Raw genomic sequence first — 13,452 nt, 5'->3', positions numbered from 1 at the left:
TGGGAAGTACAAGTTGGCAACATACAGAGACAGTCCTACCCAACAGTGGGCTCACAGTCTAAAAGGGGTAGTAATTGCTTAAGAAATACCATTTAAAAAAACAAAAAATCTGCTCAGACCTCTTCCAAAGGGAAAGCTGTGTTTACAAGGATGCGAATCACTTGCCTAGTGACATAACTGGAGCACAACCAATTACTTGGGAGGAATTTGGGACTGTAGAGGGGACAGGGAAATTGAAGAAGAAAATCCAGACCCATTTTTGGCAGGGAAAACATGTGAGGAGAGGTCTCCATTTTAGGTGTTCACAGAGAGTGATGATGAATGGCAAGGAAAGATCCTGTGGGCAGAATTCCCCTTAGAAAAGCTGCCAGGAGAAGAATAGAATGGGCCCAGAGAAGGACAGTAAGCCCTGTAATTATGCTAGAAATAGCTACTGGATCTCAGAAAGGTGGTTATTCCCGGATGTAATGCTAATAATAATAATAATAATAATAATAATAATAATAATAATAATTGTTAAGTGCTTACTCTTCACCAGTCACTGTACTAAGTGCTGGGGTGGATACAAGCAAATCGGATTGGACAGTCCTTGCCTCTCATGGGTCTCACAGTCTCAATTCCCAATTAAGGTAAATTGGTAAATGAGGTAAATGAGGCCCAGAGAAATACAATTCATTCATTCATTCAATCGTATTTATTGAGCGCTTACTGTGTGCAGCGCACTGTACTAAGAGCTTGGGAAGTACAAGTCGGCAACATATGGAGACAGTCCCTACCCAGCAACGGACTCACAGTCTAGATGGGGGAGACAAACAACAAAACAAAACTTGTAGAGAGGTGTCAGAGCCGTCAGAATAAATAGAATTATAAGTATATGCACATCATTAACAAAATAAATAGAATAATAAATATGTACAAGTAAAATAAAGTAGTAAATCTGTACAAATATATACAAGTGTTGTGGGGAGGGGAAGGAGGTAGGGCGGGGGGGATGGGGAGGAGGAAAGGAAAAAGGGGGCTCAGTCTGGAAAGGCCTCCTGGAGGAGGTGAGCTCTCAGTAGGGCTTTGAAGGGAGGAAGAGAGCTAGTTTGGCGGATGTGACTTGCCCAAGGTCACACAGCCGACAAGTGGTGGAGCTGGGATTAGAACCCAGGTCCTTCTGACTTCCAGGCCCATGCTCTATCCACTAGACCATGCTGCTAATGATAATAATAATAATAATAATAATAATAATATATTTGTTAAGCACTTACTATGCACCAAATACTGTACTAATCACTGGGATAGATATAAGGTAATAAGGTCAGAACCAGTTCCTGTCTGACATGAGACTCACAGTCTACTGAGAGGAGGGAGAACAGGCACTTAATACCCATGTTAGAGATGAGAAAACAGAGACCCAGAGAAGTTAAGGAACTTTGCCAAGGTCACACAGCAGGCAAGTGGCGGAGACGGATCAGTCAGGATCCCAGGTTCCTATTTTCCAAATGTAGAAAGGCAAAGGAAATCTTTCCCAGGCTTTATTAATGTTGACAAGGTGTCTTTGCCGAAGCATCTGAAAATTATAGAGAGGCATTATGGAAACAGAAAATAAATATTCTGCTGAAAAAAGGCTGTAAACACATTGTGGGCAGAGAGGGAATCTATCAACTCTGTTTCATTTTACTCTTCCAAGATCTTAGTTCAGTGCTCTGCACCCAGTAAGTGCTCAAAAAATATGATCGATTGAAATCCAAAGTAACTTGCTAACACATGTACACGAGCTCATTTGTCTTCTCAAGACTACTCTAAGGGAGGGACAAGATTTTGTTGGGAGAAAAAAACTGGGGTACAGGTCACCCAGGTCACCCAGCATATCACAGGAGGAGGACTTCCTTTTCCACTGGGTAATTGGGCTCTTGCCCAAGGCTTACCACTAAGGGTGGCTGGCTGTATTCCTTCCCACTGCCAACATTTTCACCCGCCTCTTGCCGGGAGGAGAAACGATGCTGACAATGCAGGTAGTAGCACCAGCAGCTGAAGGGAAAACACTTACCTTCCTCCCCATCACTTTTTTATGGTATTTGTTAAATGCTTACTACATGCCAGGTACTGTACTAAGCACTGGGGTAGATAAAAGCTAATCAGGGTGAACATAGTCTATATTCCACATGGGACTCACAGTCATAATCCCCATTTTACAGATGAGGTAAATGAAGCACAGAGAAGTGAATTGACTTACCCAAGGTTACACAGCTGACAAGTAGGGGGGCTGGGATTAGAACCAAGGTCCTCTGTCTCCCAGACCCTGTGGTCTTTCCACTAAGCCACGCTCTTTCGCCTTTGGCCCCTCTTTCAGTCAAAAGGCACCAACAAGGTAAAGAAGAACCTAAATGATAGAGTACGGGCCTGGGATTTAGGAAACCTGGGTTCTAATTCCAGCTCCACCACTTGCCTGCTGTGTGACTTGGGCAAGTCGCTTAACTTCTCTGTGCCTTTGTTTCTTCATGTTAACAATTGCCAAAACGGTCTTGTAGTTTCATATAAAAACACACTCATTTTAACTACTTGGTTATGTTGATGTGTGAGGGAGGCGAATGCTTAAAGTTTTATATTTTCTAGGAGATTACCTAGTCAACTTTACTTAAAACTGATCAACTGATTTTTCAATAAAAGGAGGTGAGTGTTGAACTCACTGAGAAGCATGTGATAGATAGCTGATTCCTGGAGTCAGGCTTTGCATTAACAGATTTAAAGCTTAAAATCAAATTGAATAGATGCAAAAAGAATGCAAAAAGAGCTCTTTATTATTTATTTCCCATTTTTCACCTTATATCCTCAATATTTATGATTAAATTAAGCTTTATTAAAGACTTTTTTCTGATAAAATGGAAGTGTTCTAGTGAGTTTTTTTTCTCCCATCTAATCACAATATAAGAATTCTATTTGTGGAAGCCAGAGTTACCTTAAAATGGAAATCAAGTTCAGGCATGAGAGTGGTTGGTCAAAATAATGAACAGATCCAAAAAAAAAAAAAATGAATTACTTTCATATGAAGTGATTAAGTGGAATGATACAATTTGCAGTCGTGCTCTCCAGCACCTGGGACAATACGCAGCACATAGTGAGATTAAAAAAACCCCAAAAACCTAAAATTAAAAAAAAAATAAAATCTGATGGCTAACTGACTTTTGCTTCAGCAAGATATGAAAAAAATAATAAAAAGGAGGGTGGCTTCTTATATGATTAAGGTAGACAAAAAATAAAAATCAACTAGAACTAAACAAGGAGAAAATAATTAAACAAATCATGGAAACTTAGTGGAATATTTTCTAAACAATTACATATGAATGATTGAAATTCAGACATTTCATTTCATATGGTGAGGACACAAGGGGAGAAAGGGGAAAAAAGAGACACAGAGGACTCCGTTGGGTTTTCTCAACAGTCACAGAGGAGTGAATGAAAGTCATACACTTAACAATGTGAAGGGAGAATGAAGGAAAGAGATACAGAGGAGTCTGTGGGCCACTGCTCCATACAGTCCACTCATCTGGGATCAAAATTTTTCTCACCCAACACACCCAGCCCTTATCCAATTTCCAAACCCTAGGGAGTAAATTAATTTAAAAGCTGAGCTGGATGCCTATACGGCCATTTTTGAGAACTGGAGAAGACCACAAGTTAAGTCATCTTAAATACTCTCTCCTGCATCCCACCCCATCTTTAGTTATTTCCAGTTGTTGTGAGATGAGTTTCACAGGGATATTTCATCTGTCTCAACAGGCAACCTCACAAGTTGACATATTTGCCATTTACTGACAGTTGGTAAGGCATGCTTAGAGTTTGATTTTACCAACTCACCTGCATTGGGCAGCAGCAGCAACATGGAAGAGAGTCAAGGGTGGCGACAAGTTTGTTGCACGGAAGAAGGCAGTGGTAAACCTCTTCTGTATTTTTGTCAAGAAAATGCTATGGATACACTACAAGAACGATTGGAGATAGAGGTGGGGTGTTCTGGGAAAAGTGTGTCCATAGAGTCACTATGGGTAGGAGACAACTCGACAACATAAGACAAGTGTCTATGCTGGCCTCTGGTGGTATCTGTGCATTAACTCTTTAAGATAACTGCAGAAAGACAATGCAGCATCACTTCAGTTAAATTGTACCCACCAGTCATGAAAAACTTAACACAGCTGGAAACACTGTATCAATCAATCAATCGTATTTATTGAGCGCTTACTATGTGCAGAGCACTGTACTAAGCGCTTGGGAAGTACAAATTGGCAACACATAGAGACAGTCCCTACCCAACAGTGGGCTCACAGTCTAAAAGGGGGAGACAGAGAACAGAACCAAACATACCAACAAAATAAAATAGGATGGAAATGTACAAGTAAAAATAACTGTAGAAATGGGAGGTAGCGGTTTCAAAGACAGTTGGCTACCATCCTTCCTAGGCTTTCATCTCTTCCCATAACCAGACACTGGTTCCTTCCCCTCACCCTACTGGATTAACTGGAGCAGACATGCATATGTTAGTAATGAAAATTGCCCACATCAGATCATCATCATCATCATCAGTCGTATTTATTGAGCGCTTACTATGTGCAGAGCACTGTACTAAGCGCTTGGGAAGTACAAATTGGCAACATATAGAGACAGTCCCTACCCAACAGTGGGCTCACAGTCTAAAAGGGGGAGACAGAGAACAAAACCAAACATACTAACAAAATAAAATAAATAGAATAGATATGTACAAGTAAAATAGAGTAATAAATATGTACAAACATATATACATATATACAGGTGCTGTGGGGATCAGATCATGTCCTATGATTGGCAGCTGCTTCAAACAATCCAATGCCCTCTGCAGGAACAAGTCAGCTGCGGCAGTTCATTAGCATGTCATAAATCAACCACTTCAACTGGGTGGAAGACGATCAAATGGGAGCACCCAGACACATCCATCATCCAATTAAATGCACCTTAGGCTATTAGCACCCCCGTTGCTTACCCTTACTGGCCAACTGAACCAACAGTCATGGGCGAATGGAAGCAAATAATTGGGATAATCTCAGGGTGAATTAGCAAGGAACCTCAAGGAAGTTCCTCTCCTGGCTGGGAATAGCCATGGAGAAGCAGAATGGATTAGCAGATAGAGCACAGTCCTGGGAGTCAGAAGGACCTTTGTTCTAATCCCGGCTCCACCACGTCGTCTGTGTGACCTTGGGCATGTCACTGGAGTAGGAGGCCTTCTCAGACTGAGCCCACCCCTTCTTCCTCTCCTCCACCTCCCCTCCCCATCGCCCCTCCTGCCCTACTCCCTTCAGCTCTTGTGAATTTCTGTACATATTTATTACTCTATTCATTTTATGAATGATGTGTATATAGCTGTAATTCTATTTATTCTGATGGTATTAACACCTGTTTAATTGTTTTGTTTTGTTGTCTGTCTCCCATTGTTGGGTAGGGATCGTCTCTATATGTTACCAATTTGTACTTCCCAAGCGCTTGGTACAGTGCTCTGCACACAGTAAGCACTCAATAAATATGATTGAATGAATGAAGCACTTAACAAGTACCATTATTATATTAGGATTCAGTGGCTATCTCTGGGGATTCCCCCCTAAAAACTGATTGGAAACATCACATAAATGTTGGCAACGGTGTCCTATTAAATGTCACAAACTCCTGTGCCACCTAGACCAACCCTAGGATTCAGGGTAAGGAGAAAATGTCAGTTATACGGGATTCATCAGGCATAGGCAGGCTTCTGTCACCATGTCACTGAATTCTCTTCCTGCAGGAAACTCAAAGACCTTCACTGGAGTTCCCTGCCACCTGTACTTCTCCCCTGCTGAGTTAGGAGGGATTTAGAGAGTAGGAGAGATTCATTTTTAGATTTAAATGCAAAAGGAATCAGATGTATGCTGCATTGACTAGTGAGAATAGCCTCAGAGCACATAGAAGTTGTAACCTTCCGCTTCCCAGCCCCTAGGTTCTCCTAATGGTCCAGGATCAGAACTGCTATATCTTTAGCAGAGAGGCCCTGTGGCAGACTCACAATCAGGGTCCCTGGAAATCTAATACCTACTGCCCAATCCAAACCTTCCAGAATGACTGTCTATCCTGAATTGGTTTACCCCATAAACCAAGGACAGAGTAACTCCAGCTTCAGCTGCCAAGCTCCTTCTTCTTCTAAAACTGAGCCTAAGGGGTCATGATGCTACTAGGAATGTTGCATACGGTGTCCCTGGCCTGTAGAGGCTAAAAATGGAAAATCTTTAAAGAGAAAATAATAGAGTAAGATTGCCCTGCCCAAAGATAGAGGTCAATCTGCTAGCTCATATGCACACAGCTGAGCATTTGGACTCCTTACTTATGAGATTTCAAAGGACAAACCTAGTAAGGCTGCAGTGAAATTCCTCCCTGAAGAAAGTGGTTACTGTAAGTCGTCATCCACACTGAATCTCTCTTACTTCACTTTTAGGCCATCATAAGCACACATCAGACAGTCAGTAAAAATATGACGATGAAAAATAAATAGATACCTGTGTCGCATGCCAAGGGTTCAGCATACGTGGGATGTGAAGCTGTCAGTAGTACCATTTATTATGCACATTCTGGTGCAGAACACTGAGTTATGTGCTTAAACATAAAACAGAAGAGATGTGATTTCATCACAAAAGGGGTTTACATTCTAATAAAATAAACAAAGAAGGCACACATGATATCTACTGGTAAAGGAGTGATAACATGGATACAAATTATCAAACCCGCAAGTAGGCTATTAAAGAAATAAGCAGTCATCAACTTAAGTGCTGAGTGGCTTTTGTGATGATAGGAACATCGGGGAGGGGATTAGTTGGGGAATGCTTCTAGGAGGAGATGGCATTTTGAATAGGTCTTTCTAGGTGAAGAGGGTCATGGTTTTGTTAGAAGTGAGTCAACGTTGGAGTTCCAAAAAATGGAAACAATGGGCTGGGTATGAGATAATTTTGAGCAGCATTTAGTAAAAAAAAAAAAAAAAAAGTTAGCTTGGGTGGAGCAAATAGGATGTCATGGGAAGGAGAGCGCCAATACGGAAGAGGGAGACAATGATGGAAAACCTTAAATCCAATAATTAAAAGCTTTTGCATAACCCAGAAGAAAAAGAGTAGTCTGGAGGTTTTTGAAGTTCCAAGTCCACTCTCTCATTCACCCCTCACATCCAAGCCGTCACCAAAACCTGCCAGTCTCAGCTCCGCAACATTGCCGAGACCCGCCCTTTCCTCTCCATCCAAACCGCTATCCTGCTCATTCAAACTCTCATCCTATTCCGTCTGGACTACTTTATCAGCTTCCTCTCTGATCTCCCATCCTCTTGTCTCTCCCCACTTCAATCCATACTTCATGCCGCTGCCCGGATCGTCTTTGTCCAGAAATGCTCTGGGCATGTTACTCCTCTCCTCAAAAATCTCCAGTGGCTACCAATCAACCTACGCATCAGGCAGAAGCTCCTCACCCTGGGCTTCAAGGCTGTCCATCACCTCGCCCCCTCCTACCTCACCTCCCTTCTCTCCTTTGCCAGCCCAGCCTGCACCCTCCACTCCTCTGCTGCTGATCTCCTCACCGTGCCTCGTTCTCGCCTGTCCCGCCGTCGACCCCCGGCCCACATCGTCCCCGTGGCCTGGAATGCCCTCCCTCTGCCCATCCACCAAGCTAGCTCTCTTCCTCCCTTCAAGGCCCTACTGAGAGCTCACCTCCTCCAGGAGGCCTTCCCAGACTGAGCCCCCTCCTTCCTCTCCCCCTTCTCCCCCTCTCCATCCCCCCTGCTTTACCTTCTTCCCTTCCCCACAGCACCTGTATATATGTATATATGTTTGTACATTTTTATTGCTCTATTTCTTTATTTTACTTGTACATATCTATTCTATTTATTGTATTTTGTTAATATGTTTGGTTTTGTTCTCTGTCTCCCCCTTCTAGACTGTGAGCCCACTGCTGGGTAAGGACCGTCTCTATATGTTGCCAACTTGTACTTCCCAAGCGCTTAGTACAGTGCTCTGCACACAGTAAGCACTCAATAAGATTGATTGATTGATTCTGAATCTACTGCACTAACACGTAGCTCATTGCTCTACAAAAATAAATGCTATAGATGATGATATAGTATTCAGGGTAAAGAAGCCAACTTCATAGTTTCACGCACCTTTGCTTCACACTTCTTTTCAGAGTCTCTTTCGGGGTGACAACTAAAACTTTTAAACCGTTCCAAATTTGCAGATATTCTAGCTGGTACATACACCACATCAGGGCCTCTTGTCTGCTTCATCAAGGAGAGGGCAGGTAAAATAAAGCTATGCAACGGTCCCTCTAGCGAAGATGCACATTTGGGCAATATCAGAAGTGTTAACCAATCAATCAGCTGACAGAGCATACCATCTAGCATGTTTCACCTTGCTGATGCGATTATCTGCCACGTGTGATATCAATAACTCAGCTTTTCAGACAGTTGACTTGCATGACAAAGGGTCTCTTTAAATTACTAACTACTTCAGTTTTCCTCTTTTCCCTTAGCGTTCCTTCATCATCTCAAATTCATCTGCAGGCACTTTTTTTTTGTACTTAAAAGACATCCAAGAGTCATGAGCAGGATGGCTCCTATCACTTGCTGTGGAATACAGACTCTTTATAAGCCTTTGATTCAGTCGATGGCTGTTGGGATTTTGTAGATAGAATATTCTTCTTTCTAAGCCAAAAAAAGGGAGCAAAGCTTCAGAAACGCTTTTCATTACCACTCTTTCTTAAAGGCAGCTATTTACTGTCAGTTAAAGCATACATGCTGAGGTCCTAGTCCATGGTAGTGAATAGTGCAGCAGAAACTCAAAACTAAAGACCAAGGCTAGATCTAGCTTGAACTTTAATTCTTTGTTCTGCTAACATATTGTTATCAATTAAATACATTTTATTATTCTTTTTGATATTTTTTAAGTACTTAGTAACAGCTCAGTGCTCTGATAGAACCACAGTGATCAGAATGGACACAGTCCCTATTCCCCCAGGGGCTCAGAGTCTTAAGGAGAGGGAGAACAGGAATTGAATCCCCATTTTATAGACAAGGAAACGGAAACAGAGATATTAAATGACCTTCCCCAAGTCACACGGCAGCAAAGTGATACAGCCTGGATTAGAAACAATGTCTCCTGATTCCCAGTTCTGTGCTCTTTCCTCTAGACCAGTCCGTTACTGTTTCCCTGATTCTCTGGAGATATACTGGAAAATCAGATAGGGAAATCTTTGCTAGTAATCAAGCACTTCAAACTCACTTACTGCAACTTGTAAATAATTACCAAGCTGAAAATATTGTACTCAGTTAAAATTTTCCAACTAGAGCTCATAGGGATTTAGTTCCACAAAGACAAGCATATGGGTCACAGGTATCCACATGTTGTTGTTGTCTTATTCTGTCGAGTTGTGTCTGACCCATAGAGATGCTATAGATACATCTCTCCCAGAATGTCCCATTTCCATCTACAATCATTCTGGTAGTGTATTCTTAGCGTTTTCTTGGTAAAAATATGGAAGCAGTTTACCATTGCCTCCTTCTGCGCAGTAAACCTGAGTCTCTGCCCTCAACTCTCTCCCATGCTGCTGCTGCCCAGCACAGGTGAGTTTTGACTTGTATAAGATTGTCTTCCACTCACTAGCCACTGCCCAAGCTTGGAATGTAATGGGTCTGCTTGACTCTCCTCATGTAGTTGAGATTGGTAGAGTACTGGAAACTCTTCAGGTGCAACCCTGAGAGGTGATACACATGCACAAATACACGCAAATATTCATATCCATATGAATATGATTCATATATATTAAAAGTCATTCAATTTCAAAGATGACTCTAGAGGGGATAGGATTTTACTGGCAATTGCAAGGGTGACTGATAAGATCATTGTATGATAATCAATCCCTTCCATATCCTGGGCAGACACAGATCGTCCCCTATGCCCTGTTCCTTTTGGTCACACCATGCCTGGTGTCATTTTTATTTCTCCTTTTGTTTCACAACCTACCCCAAACTTCTGTGCAAAACAATTTCCCTATTTCTGAATGTAATATACCAGTATGCTTTGCTTCTCCCAGCTGTTCACAGGAATAGCTATTATTTTGAGGCTTTATATAATTGTGTCTTCCAGCATTTTCTCTGTCTACCCGGTTTACTAGTGCCCCGTTTCAACTCACAAAAAAGAAGATATTTGGGTATCCCTCACATGTCCCTCTATGTGAGAATCAATCAATAAGTCAATGGTATTCACTGAGTGCTTACTGTGGGCAGAGCTCTGTACTAAACACTTGGGAAAGTACAATACGAGTACTATTTCTCCTCCCTTATTGACACCCATGCCCATCATCCCCGTCAGCTCTTCCGTACATTCAACTCCCTTCTCAGGCCCCTGGTTCCTCCCCCTCCTCCTTCCCTCACCCCCAACGATCTGGCCTCCTACTTCATTAATAAAATTAAATCCATCAGGTCCGACCTCCCCAAAGTCACTCCCCCCACTTCTCCCAACACCCCAGCTCTCAACACTCTCTGCTACTCTCCCATCCTTCCCAGCAGTATCCTCAGAGGAGCTCTCCTCCCTCTCCTCAAGTGCTACTCCGGCCACCTGTGCTTCTGACCCCATTCCCATTCATTTCATGAAATCTCTCTCTCCGTCCCTTCTCCCCTCCTTAACTTCCATCTTCAACCGCTCACTCTCCACTGGTTCCTTCCCCTCTGCCTTCAAACATGCCCATGTCTCTCCCATCCTAAAAAACCCCTCTTTTGTCCCCACCTCACCTTTTAGTTATCACCCCCATCTCCCTCCTACCATTCCTTTCCAAACTCTTTGAACGAGTCGTCTACATGTGCTGCCTCGAATTCCTCAACACCAACTCTCTCCTTGACCCCCTCCAGTCTGGCTTCCGTCCCCTACATTCCACAGAAACTGCCCTCTCAAAGGTCACCAATGACCTCCTACTTGCCAAATCCAATGGCTCCTACTCTATCCTAATCCTCCTCGACCTCTCAGCTGCCTTCGACACTGTGGACCACCCCCTTCTCCTCAACAAGCTATCCAAACTTGGCTTCACAGACTGTCCTCTCCTGGTTCTCCTCTTATCTCTCTGGTTGTTCATTCTCAGTCTCTTTTGCAGGCTCCTCTTCCCCCTCCCATCCCCTTATTGTGGGGGTTCCTCAAGGATCAGTTCTTGGTCCCCTTCTGTTCTCGATCTACACTCACTCCCTTGGTGACCTCATTCGCTCCCATGGCTTCCACTATCATCTCTACGCTGATGACACCCAAATCTACATCTCTGCCCCTGCTCTCTCCCCCGCCCTCCAGGTTTGCATCTCCTCCTGCCTTCAGAACATCTCCATCTGGATGTCTGCCCGCCACCTAAAACTCAACATGTCGAAGACTGAACTCCTTGTCTTCCCTCCCAAACCCTGCCCTCTCCCTGACTTTCCCATCACTGTTAATGGCACTACCATCCTTCCTGTCTCACAGGCCCACAACCTTGGTGTCATCCTCGACTCCGCTCTCTCGTTCACCCCTCACATCCAAGCTGTCACCAAAACCTGCCAGTCTCAGCTCTGCAACATTGCCAAGATCCACCCTTTCCTTTCCATCCAAACTGCTACCCTGCTCATTCAAGCTCTCATCCTATCCTGTCTGGACTACTGCACCAGCCTTCTCTCTGATCTCCCATCCTCGTGTCTCTCTCCACTTCAATCCATACTTCACGCCACTTCCAGGATTGTCTTTGTCCAGAAACACTCTGGGCATGTTACTCCTCTCCTTAAAAATCTCCAGTGGCTACCAATCTATGCATCAGGCAGAAACTCCTCACCCCCTGCTTCAAGGCTGTCCATCACCTCGCCCCCTCCTAACTCACCTCCCTTCTCTCTTTCTCCAGCCCAGCCTGCACCCTCCGCTCCTCTGCTGCTAATCTCCTCACTGTGCCTGTCCTGCCATCGACCCCCGGCCCACGTCATACCCTGGCCTGGAATGCCCTCCCTCTGCCCATCCGCCAAGCTAGCTCTCTTCGTCCCTTCAAGGCCCTACTGAGAGCTCACCTCCTCCAGGAGGCCTTCCCAGACTGAGCCCCCTCCTTCCTCTCCCCCTCGTCCCCGTCTCCATCCCCCCCGTCTTACCTCCTTCCCTTCCCCACATCACCTGTATATTTGTATATATGTTTGTACATATTTATTACTCTCTTTATTCATTTATTTTACTTGTACATATCTATTCTACTTATTTTATTTTGTTAATATGTTTGGTTTTGTTCTCTGTCTCCCACTTCTAGACTGTGAGCTCACTGTTGGGTAGGGATCATCTCTATATGTTGCCAACTTGTACTTCCCAAGCGCTTAGTACAGTGCTCTGCACACAGTAAGCACTCAATAAATATGATTGATTGATTGAGTTAGTAGACATGATCCTTCTAATTGCTTAGTACAGTGTTATCTGTATACAGTAAATGTGAAATACTGATTGATTGAAGAACACCAGGCTCTGTCCTCAAAGATGGATGTAGTTCAGAGAGGTTCATTTTCCACTTACAAATTCCCAGCCTTCAGAGATTTACAAGAGTCACAGTCAGAGTGCCCCTCCAAATAAATACCAGCCCCCAAAGTCAAGAATCCTCCAGCAAAAAAATCCCCAAGTCCACACACATCCCTGCCTTTATATGCAGTCTGACCTCTGTCAGAAAGCACTGGTTATCTGCCGCTTGTATCTGCCCCATCATAGAAGATCTTCTGCCCTGACAGGTGACCCAGCATTACCACCCTGTTGCTCCATGGCAGGTCTCTGATGAATACAAACCTGTTAAATGGGGAGAGGATAGTTGTTCTCCCTCCCTCTAGACTGTAGCCTAGGGACAGCATCCAATCTGTCTAGTATCCTATGTATCTCAATACTTAATACAGTCCTTGACAGATAGTAAATTCTTACCATTATTATCATTGTTATTATTATTATCATTATTATTGCTTTAATGATATATAGTAGTAGAAGTAGTATTGAGTTCCCATTTAGTATGGGCATTTTCTTTAGTGCTTGGGGAATGCAGAATAATAATAATAACATTATTTGTTTAGTACTTACTATGTGCAAAGCACTGTTCTAAGTGCTGGGGGGGGGGATAAAAGGTGATAAGGTTGTCCCACATGGGGCTCAAAGTCTTCATCCCCATTTTACAGCTAAGGTAACTGAGGCAGAGAGATGTTAAGTGATTTACCCAAAGTAACACAGCTGACAAGTGGCAGAGTCAGGATTAGAACCCATGACCTCTGACTCCCAAGCCCGTGCTTTTTCCACTGAGCCACACTGCTCTGACACATTCCTGACCACAAGGGGTTTATACTGTAAGAGAGAGACAAAAACATAAAAATGTTTGCAACTATAGGGATCAAAAGGTACCACGAAGTTGTTTGTTGTGGGAGTCGCC

Source organism: Tachyglossus aculeatus, chromosome 3, assembly GCF_015852505.1.
Source record: "Tachyglossus aculeatus isolate mTacAcu1 chromosome 3, mTacAcu1.pri, whole genome shotgun sequence".
Taxonomy (NCBI): Eukaryota; Metazoa; Chordata; class Mammalia; order Monotremata; family Tachyglossidae; genus Tachyglossus; species Tachyglossus aculeatus.
Note: the sequence above shows the minus strand (reverse complement) of the source record.